Here is a 10,882-nt window from a genome sequence, read left to right on the forward strand (position 1 = left end):
AAGGTGAAAATATTACTATTTTATTTTCAAAAATGTCACATTTACAATAATTTGTGATAAATGTAAAAATACACGTGAACTATCACTTTTTTATGAGTTTCACATTCCAACTTTCAGTTATTTTCTTTTTTCTACCTGAACTATCATCATCTATGTATTAACAACCTAGTTGACCTGAACTATCACCATCTATGTATTAACAACACACCTAGTTGAGTAGATGGTGATAGTTCAAGTAGAAAAAGGGGAACAACTGGTAGTTGGGTGTGATACTTGCAAAAAAAATTGATATTTCAGCTGTGTTTCTAACCATTAACTCCAATAAGTTAGCATGGTAGCAAACATCTCTCAGGGCCTCTTTGGGTTGAGTGTCGGAAATTTTTACTAAATGTGGACAATATTAACTTAATTATTGTGGTTCATAAAATGGGATAACTAAATGGAAAAATCAAATTTACCACACTGATTTTGGCCACTGGCCCAAATAGGGCTAGGATAGTAAATTCACACAGGTATCCAGGCCATTTATGTGAAATCAATGACATTTCTACCCCTCCCTCACAAAGTTCATTTTACACCATTAATGCATTTGACCTATTAATCACTTTTCCATTTTTAAGATAACCTATTACTCCCTCCGTCCCAAAAAGATTGTCTTGCTTTTCTTATTAGCTTGTCCCAAAAAGATTGACACATTTCTATATTTAGAAACAATTTAACTTTATGAGATAATTTACAGTCACACAAATATCTATTGTTTGTTTTGGACCACACATTTTAAAAGTCTTTCTTTATTTCTTAAACTCCGTGCAAAGTCAAACTAAGACAATCGTTTTGGGACGGAGGAATTAATATTTATATACCGAATTTCATGAAATTAGTCGAGCACTTTTTTCAAGAAAAGAACTTAAACTATATATCTGTAGTGGTTCTTTTCACCTTTTTATTTTCACTTTTTTTATAAAAAAAAAAATTGTGAATAATGATTAGTAGAAGATGTTTAAATTAATTTGATATCTCAAAAAATACTCTTCCTACTAACAGTTGTTCTAAAACAAGAGAAAAGGGACCAATTTGAACTATTTGAATGGAAATTTTTTGTAACGACCTGCTTGGTACATTTGAGCTTTTAGCCTTGTTTTCCCCAAAATACCCTTCTCATAGTCTCATCTTGGTATTTATGACTTGCGGGGATGGGTGGTGTGGTCCTCGAGGTAATCGGGTGAGTTTCAGATCAGCTTTAGCAGAATTGGAAGTTCTAAAGTTAAGAAAATGAAGAAGTTTGACCAAAGTCAACATTTGGGGTAAATGCATCATTTTTAAAGCTTAGTCGATTCCATTAGGTTCGGAGTGTGATTTTTGACTTAGTTGATATGTTGGTTCGGGTCCCGAAGCATTCAGGTGTGATTTGGATCGTTTGTTGAAAATCTAGAATTTTGAAGAATTGGAGTTGACCTTGGTCAACATCGGGTCAAGACGACATCTTTTCGGTGTTTTGAGTGTGCGAGCATGTTCGTAGCATGTTTTATGATTGAAATGCATACATGATTTGTATCCAAGAGATTTAAGATGAGTTTCTGGTGCTAAACTAAGATTTAACGATTGTTGAATTTTCTGGTGCAACAATTTCAAATTGCCGATTATGCCCTAAGTTCGTCTTTAAATTTCAGACTTATGTTAAAATTTCAAAACATCATATCTCTCTCATTTTAAGGCTAAATTAGGTGAATCAAAAGGCTATCCTGGGTGGAATCTCACAAGGAGCATTTTGGGCTTGTTAAAGGTGAGTTTCGTGATCATCTAGCATCTGATTCGGGGCCGGACAGCTGCTGTATTTTTTGTTTTTTGTTTCTTGTTTCGCGACTTTTTCTCACAAGTTTGGGAGCTCGGATTGAAGCGATTTCAAGGAATTCTTCTCGTATTTTCTTCGGGATAAATCTAAACCTTATTTCATGTTACTCCATAGATTTCTTACATTATTTAGAGTTGATTTCATTGTTGGGTGTTGGTTGGGTTTTTTACCATAAGTTGAATTTTCGGAAAAATAAGAAATTGAAGATCAAGATGGAGTCATTTTTACTGGGTTTTCTAGATTTAAGTTCCTTGAGCTGAGGGCAAACTATTTTGAAAGGAAAAGTCTTATTTGGTCATCGGAGTGCGGGGCCACTTTTTTGAGTTTTTAATGCCCTAAGTTAAAAATATGAATTTCTTCAAATTGGAAATCGAATTGAAGTCGGTTTTGAGTCATTTTCTGGATTTAGACTTTATAGTTTATGGATAAATCTATTTTGCAAAAATTCTAGTTTTTTCCTTGTGGGCTCGGAGTTACCTTTTTTGATCCGTTTTTGGGTTTCAATCAAAGTATAGCAATATGGGTGTCTACGGACTCGTTCCTTACGAATAGCGCGTAGTTAATAGATTGGGAATGTTCTGAAGCTTTACTGGAAGGAAAGGTGAAATCTTGAAGGTTCGTGACGCATTTGCTCAGCATTCGAGGTATGTTAAGACTTTATAGACTTCGTTTGAGAGATATTTTTGTTAAGTAAAGATTAAAAATGAAAATAATAATGGGGTAAGGGCGTAACAGATGGTCTCGTATCCGTGATATGACAAGCATTGGTATGAGTACCTATGTCATGTCCTGGGAGTTTGTATCGTATTCGAGTCATTATATTTATGATCAGAATGCCAAAGCATGTGAGCATTAGTTGTTATGTGCTATATGTAGACCTGATTGTTATTATGTTTGGCATCTTAAGAAATCTCGTAGACTTGAAATAATATGTTAATGAAATTTCGGCTATTAAGTCCAATTTGTTGTTATTGATGTTGAACCTTTGGCATATTAAGTCTAGATTTGACATAATGAATGTTTTATGTGTTCTATCATGCGCTTGCATATGGTTGGCTTGGCTTACACGCCTGCAACGGATTATAATTGGTTGGCTCGAGTTGCACGCTTGCAATGAGTATATGGACCTCGCAAGTCCCCCATAGGTCACGAACTCCCAAAGATTACCAAGGAGTGTCGTGTATATACATGTTAGGAGCATTTGGTTGAGTCAAGTCATTGTATTGCCTTTGCATAGTATTATCATTCTTCCCTTGATTGAATATCTGTGTTGTTGCTCCCAATTAAGTTATTTGCCTTATCTGATTATTTATTATTTTGATTAATAGTCTAATTGGCCTAAATAAGAAATGAATAGTCCTAATACGGAAGGATAAAGGTTTCTCGGATAAGATTCTGTTCTGAATACGAGTGGGTCTCGCGAAGTGGTTTGAGTCCGAGGTTGTTGATTCGGGAGATTTAGAGGTGAGCTGCTTGGATGATCTGCAATGCCAATCTCTTTCTACCTTTATTTATTTCTGTCTCTTTTACATTCCAGACAGTGTATTTGGTCGATGCACACTTGTGTTAGTATTCTTAGGAGCTCTTGTACACATGACACCAGTCTTGGGTGGTATTTTGGGTTGTTTTCGCATTTTGACTAAATATATAGACCTGATTATGGATATTTTGTGTTTTCACTTTACTTTCCGTTGATTTAACTTAAAATGAATCGATCGTTGAATTTTTTTTTGCTTACCTATCGGGTTGGTAATAGGTGCCATCATGACAATTTTTCCCTTGTTGATTTATTTTTTATTTTCATTTGAGGTGGGGCGAGGGGGGTTGAATAAGTGAGAAATATAATAATACACTAAGAACTTTTGGTATTTTATTAGCTATATTTGGATTATTTAAATTATTGTCTATACAATAATAATAATAATAATAATAATAATAATAATAATAATAATAATAATAATAATAATAATAATAATAATAATATATGAATTGTAGTATATGTAATTAAGTATGTCCGATATTTGATATTTTGGTATTTTTCTATAAGAACCGAATACTATTTTTTTTAAAATTCCTCAAGTACCGTAATATTGAAATGTGAAAATTTCCGATTTCGGTGTTTATGAAAGTATGCACACCCTTAGCTTCGTGTCTTAACATTTGTGGTCCTCTACTTTTTAAATGTCCTTGCATTTTCTAAGAAATATGGACAAAAATGTGAATAGGGTCCAGCCCTTGCATGGTAATGAAACAGACATTAGCGCGTCGAAGTTTTTTATTTTTTATAATATAATTAGATATCTTACGACTAAAGTCTGTTGACACCGAATTTTGTCTCTCCTTTATTTCAATTTATTTCTCGGGCTTGTAATGTTATTGATAAACTAAATATTTTCTATTTACTACTATGTTATTAATATTGCTACTATTTATAAGTGTCGTTACCTTAATATTACTATCTTAGTGTTACCCTCACATTACTACCTATTTATTACTTGTTAATCATAAAGTTGAGCCTGATAGTATTTCTTACTCCATTATTACATTACCTATATATTTATGGCTTTTCTATTTATTAGTAAATCAATAATATTGAATTACATAATATTACTATTAGTTAATAATTGTGTGATTATTACATATACTTTCCAAGTTATTAATCTCTATTAAATAAGAAAGCCTCAAGAATCGGATTAGAATAGGGAAAAGATCAACAAATTAGCTTAACGGATACCCAAATGAGCAGCCCATTTCTCTGTAGAACCCAACATTTTTCAACCCTAATCCAAACAAAAATCAGCCGCACCAGTCTCTTTCTCTCTCTCTGTCCCTTTCTTCATTTGGACAAAAAATCAATTCTCTCTCAGCCTCTTCCGAAATTACTTTTCCATTTTGGTGTAAACATTTGAATCCTCTCTCTTTCCTCTTTAATTCTTTCATCAAAAGTCAAAGATTATTGATGAGTATCTCTGCAAAAAATCACACGAATCTTTGAAATCGTACATGAAAACAAACAACGGATGAAGCTTTTTCGTTTTTGCGTGCTGTCATTTCTGCCATGGCCAACGGCTATTTGAAATTTATTTCGATTTCCCGCTCAAGAATCCACAAAACCCTAGTCTTTTCCTCCTATATATATGACATATATCTTCAGCAAAAAGGGAGCCGTCACTCAACATTTGTTTGTGATACGCAAGTGTTTGTTTACACAGCTTTTGCGTTTTCTTTTCTCAATCTGGTCTTGAACCTTTAAATAAGAAAACACTTTTTGTTGAAATACGATATCTGTGGTGAAAGGTTAAGGTTTCGCCGACTCGATCAACTCTCGTCGCTGCTCGGCAAAAAGAACTTTAACCCCAACAGAGGTATTCTAATTTTTTCAACTCGAGTTTCGGATCTATTTCATAATGAGAGAGTAGATTCGAGGCCGTCGACGTCCCGTTCACTGCACCCACAAGAGGTAATACCCCACCTTGTTCTTCCTTCTTTTCCGTCGATATTATATTATGTTGTAGAAAAATCACGTCTTTAGGTTTCCATATGTTCGCGTAATATACATTGGGATTTTGGAAGAGTGTGCTTAGTTTGGTCTGTTTTTTTTTTTTTTTTCTGACTATAAAATCACATGTACGGTATAAGAATGTCTCTTATGGTGACATGTGTGGTTTTAGCAGATTAGTAGTTCTTATCATAAGCTATAAGAATAACTTGGATATTATGCTGAAATTTTCTGCAAGTTTGTGCTTCACATACCAGTCTTTTAGTCTATGTGAAGTTAATTTGGAGCCTTAATATGGAACATTTTTTTTAACGTGAACTTACAGAGTATTGCTATATGTACGATCCATTAGTACGTATTTGAAAGTCTCGGGTGGTATTTGAAATTTTTTTCCTTTAATCAAAGTTGTAGGAATCATGCCTATAAAACACTCACACATAAATATACTCTACTCCATCTCTCGGGCTAATAATATCCCCTGTCTCTTAGAAACAGTGTGTTAGATCTGTTCGTCAATAAAAATGTTGTTTTTGTTTGACTGGAGTTGCGCCTTTTGTGTTCATAATACTAATAAAAAAATGTAAATCCTACAATATGATTGGCTCTTTATGTTAAATGCTCTGTTTTTTTCTTACTCGGGATAGCCATATTTTTTTAGGACCCTGTTATAGTTAGATTTAGTAGTTGTTAAATTCTGTTTCATCTATGGTTCTAAATCTGTAGTTGTTAAATTCTGTTTCACCTATGGTTCTAAATCTCCACAAAGTTTAGCATTGAAAGCATATTCCTTAGACACACACCTATTTTGGATCACGTTTTGGAGTCTTAATGTGTTAAAGAACCATGGTTGAAACTTCTTCCTCTAATCGCTAAAATGTATGTGGACAGAATGTTTATAGTCTTTTCCAGGTGTTAAATTATATATATTTGTTGGAGATTTTCACTGCTAGAAACTGTGTATTAGATTATGTGTTCAATAAAATGCCCACGAGCTTTGTGTAGTGTGTGTCTGTTTATTTTAAATTGATTGACATGATTACATGATTGCATATCATGCTATAGTTCTCACGACTTGAAGTAAAGCTTTTCATTAGTTCAGAATGACCAGATAAGCTTAAAGTTATTTACAATAGAAACCAAAACTTAACCTCTCTGTTAGCAGGAGTTAGATTTTTATAGGCCTAGTTGCGATGACATTTTAATATCTGCTTTAATATGAGTTTGCATATTGTGTATTTCTCCTCTAATTTTAATATTCGCTAAGAATCGTATATTCCTCCCTAACTCATATTTGCTTTCTTTTCTTTGCTTGCATGAACACCGGAGCCGAAGAGTCTCACTTTGAGACTCCACGACACCGCTGCCACACGAAGTCATACATCACCTTCCTCCTTTCGCAGGAGTCGGATTCGAGTCGATTATTTTATCCCATCTCCATCTTGTCTTTTTATATGACTTGTTGCTTGTTGTTTGACTAAATTATCATTGTTTATTTTGGTCGTGACTTTAGCTGCATAAAACAGAGACTTCTTAGTATTTTGACCTTTAGCTAATAAATAGTTGTTTTTCTGACTTTCGTAGTAAGAGTTTTAAACTTGTAAATGTCGCATGGTAAAACTGATTTCTTAAGATGTTAGTAAACATGGGAGTTTAAGCTTTGAATTAGAATTTGAACCAAATGACATTGGTTCGTAACTTTTTTTTCATTGGATAAAAATGTTCTGCCAAATTAAAGTTCTTTTTCTTGAAAAACAAATATGTTTTCCTAAACATTATACTTGCCAACTTTATACTCTATATTATATTTATACGCATATACTCAGACTACTATCACTTATCGTGATTTATAAAATGTTCACATTTTCGTATCGAGCTTTAGTCCTAATTATTTAAGTCCGGTCGGTTAATTATTTTTAATGGATCTTAAAGGATGCTTAATACATTTCCTTTGGATTAATTGAACCCTTACCTCTAGAATTTTAAATTTCGTAGACATTAATACGGAGTAACTTCAGACAATGACCTTAATTAACTTTAGGTGTTCTAATTCACCATGAATAATTAGGTGGCGACTCCTTGACTTTAATTAATTCCGGAATTATCGGAATGTTGTTAACTATTTTGATTCTGGTTAAAATAGGGTACAACAAAGTCTTTTGAAACAGTTATCAATTCTAAGGTGTAATTTTTAGTTGTAGACGAATTATGACAATTTTTGCCTAACAACAGGTGGACATGGTTGAACTGGTGAATAATAATGTTTATATTACACATTTGTTAACAATATTATATTACACACTGGTGAATAATATTGTTCATTTTTCCTGTTATTATATTTCTCACACATTCAACCCCACTCTCCTCTCCTCTGAAAAATAAAAAGTAAAAAGTAAAAGAACAAGGGCAAAATTGGTTCCTTTTATCTTGTTTTGGAACAATTGTTAGTAGGAAGGGTATTTTTGAGCTATTTGGATAATTGGAGAGCATTTTGAGTTATAAGTATTACTTATAAGTTTCACATTGTAATTTAAATAGATATTTAATTATATTTAATCAAATTGAATATTTGATTATATCAAATTTTAAAAACCAATATGTTGTATTTATCTACATTGATCACTAATTATACACAATTTAGATTAGTAAACAAGTTGTAAGGTGGAATTTTTATTTTAGTAGACTGTTTTTTTAATAAGTAAAGCGTATAATTTTTTTTAATTAAATGAATCGTATAATTTGCTAAACACATAAAATACACAATGTAGAGACTTTTCATCTTCATATATATGGAAATATGGATCAATTTTAGTTGCTCAATGTGTTTTGGGAACAGGAATAAGTTATTGTATTTACTAGTGTGTTTTAGAGGGAAAATTGTTGGGGGACACATCGCAAAATCCAAATAAGGTTATGGTAGTATTTTCACAAGTGTGGCCACATTTGAGCCAAATAGGTGTGGTCATTTAGTAACTCTCTAAATAAATATAGTTGGTGGACATGACTTGCGCTATATATATTGTATTCTTTCTTGGTCCTGAATCACTTCATATATTGATGTAGACTGATAATAGTGTAGACCATGTTAAATACCTAATAAAGCATCTTATAAGAAGACTCATTAGGTCAAAGCTTGATGCCTATAAATATATAGATAGTCTCTTTATCTCCTCAACCATAAGTCAACCGGTTCATTCAACTGCTAGTTGCAGAAGGAGCAATGTGAGGAAGACGTGACACTTTTCAGATTTCAAGAGTCTTTCTATTACCGAAATATTTTTATATCTTTTCAATATTTTATTAATTAATTGTGATTTGTAGTATTTTTTACATAGTTCAATGTCTGAATTCACCATTAAGGTATAGAAATTTGAATCTCAAAATTTTTAAGAGCCTGTTTGGATGGGCTTAAAAAAAATAACTTATAAGTTACTTTAGATAAAGCCAAACGAGCTCAATTATTTTCTGGGGCTTATTTTAAGTACAAAATGACTTATAAGCTGGTCAGTCAAATATTCAAAAAAGCTAAAAACATCTTATAAGTTGTTTTCAGCAACTTATAAGCTAAGCCAAACGGGCTCTAAGTATGTCATGTGAGCGGCCTTCTTTTCTGTGGGTTTTTTATCTGCCTTTGGTGCCATTTTTTAGATATTAGTAAAGTGTGTGTGTGTGTGTGTTGTAAAATTGGGGGGAGTTTTTGAGTTTGAATTTTGTGTGAAGTAACTGGGATGAAGATGTTTTTTTATTATATAGGGGTTTGGGATTAGGTGTTAATTGGTTAGTTGGGATGACGCGGATTGTGAGTTTGAGCCGTTTGATGGGATAGTTAATCAACGCTGTAGAAAGAAGGGTGAATCGGATTACATTTAATATTTGATTAATAACTCTTTTCTGCTTATTACTTTACCTTTATGATTTCTCTTACACAAGTTATACTTACTTCATTTTAAAATAACTGTCATTTTAGCAAAATAAAATTATCCCAAAATAAATGTTATCTTAGAAGTTCAAGACAAAAATTAGCTAGTGTTTCCAACTACGTTCTAGCATTAAAAAAGTAGTCCTCTTTAATATTGTTCAATTCTAAAAAAAATCATCTAAGAAATAGGGTAATTTAGTAAACTCCACATTGTATTTATTGATTTTTTTAATGGGCGTGATTTTTGCTAAAGTGACACTTATTTTGGGTACTCCGTCCGTCCTAATTTATGTAGCATCATTTGACTTGACATAAAGTTTATGAAAGAAAGACTTTTGAAATAGTAGTCTAAAACAAACATTAGACATTTGTGTGACTATAAATCATTTCATTAAAGGTAAAAGAGGAATTTTAAAGTTAAATTATTTCCAATTATATAAAAGTGACATTCTTTTTTTGATAGATAAAAAGGGAAGTGTGTCACATAAGCTGGACGGAGGAGTAATGAATAGATGGCAAAAACTTATTTGCTATATATATCACACAAATATATGCATGATATGTGTTTGTTAATTAGGGGTAGGCACTGATAAGTTGGTATTTTACCAACTTATTTCTTCTTTAAGTTTAAGACTTTTGCAATGTTTGATTGAAAAAATAGTGCATTTAATGTCGTTTACTCCTATTTTACAGGTTTATATGATTTAGAAGTGATCGGAAAAGAAACCAAGTGAAAACAAGTCAAAAGGAGGTCAAATTGAAGAAAACGAAAAAAGTGGCTAAATCTGCAAAAACGGGACAGATCTGCAATTCTGAAAATCAGTGGTTATTTTGTTCTAATTTTGATTGGGAAAATTGTGGGACTATAAAAAGAAGATAAGAGAGAAAATATTGTCATCTTTGGTCATTTCATACAAGTCTTGGAGAGCTTAGGGTTTTTGCACCACACTTTGGGGTTGAAGATTTGAAGATTGAGTTGAGAACTTTCTGAAACTTTTCTCCATTTTTTTGATTCCTTGCTTTGTAATGAATATTTAAGTGTGTAGTTTTTCATTTCAATGCTTGAAACTTGTTTATGAAAATATACATTGTTAAAGGTTGGATTGAAACTCTTGTTATGCTTATGTATTGAATGATTTTTATTTCTATTGAAGTGGGTCTTTGTTGTTTTAATTAATCTTGTTCTTTAATGTTTCTTAAGGGATTAGTTAACCCTAAGACCCGCCCATTTACTTCAATTTGAGCTTGAGAGAGGAAGATTGAGGTTGGAAAAAATTAATTAACAAGAATTTGGGTCATTAAATCCCATCTAATAAGTTGAGCTAGAAATAGGAAAGTTACTTGAGATTATATTGATTGTGCTTAATATCACACTCTAAGGCTTGAGAAAGCTTAGAGTGAAATTCATTGATTTGGTCGAGAGACTTTTGATGAGATTTTAGAGATCATTATCTAATTAGCATAAACTCACTCATAGTTTGTAAAATCATGAAATACATTGGATCGTTACTTGAGCGTAATTTCCCTTGTATCCATACTTGTGGCCATTGATCATTTTAGCCGCTTTCTAGTTAGTTTTATCTTTGTTAGTTGTTAAAACAAAAAATCAAATATT

General features: G+C 32.3%; 1 long non-coding RNA gene across 1 annotated transcript; it reads left to right on the plus strand.

Annotated features, from left to right (window-relative positions):
• Nucleotides 1–997: 997 nt before the first annotated feature.
• Nucleotides 998–10,349, plus strand: LOC132636513 (uncharacterized). Its single transcript, XR_009581300.1, has 2 exons — nucleotides 998–2,496; nucleotides 9,961–10,349. It is a non-coding gene; the product is annotated as an uncharacterized LOC132636513 (long non-coding RNA).
• Nucleotides 10,350–10,882: the final 533 nt, after the last annotated feature.

Source organism: Lycium barbarum, chromosome 4 (assembly GCF_019175385.1).
Source record: "Lycium barbarum isolate Lr01 chromosome 4, ASM1917538v2, whole genome shotgun sequence".
Classification (NCBI taxonomy): domain Eukaryota; kingdom Viridiplantae; phylum Streptophyta; class Magnoliopsida; order Solanales; family Solanaceae; genus Lycium; species Lycium barbarum.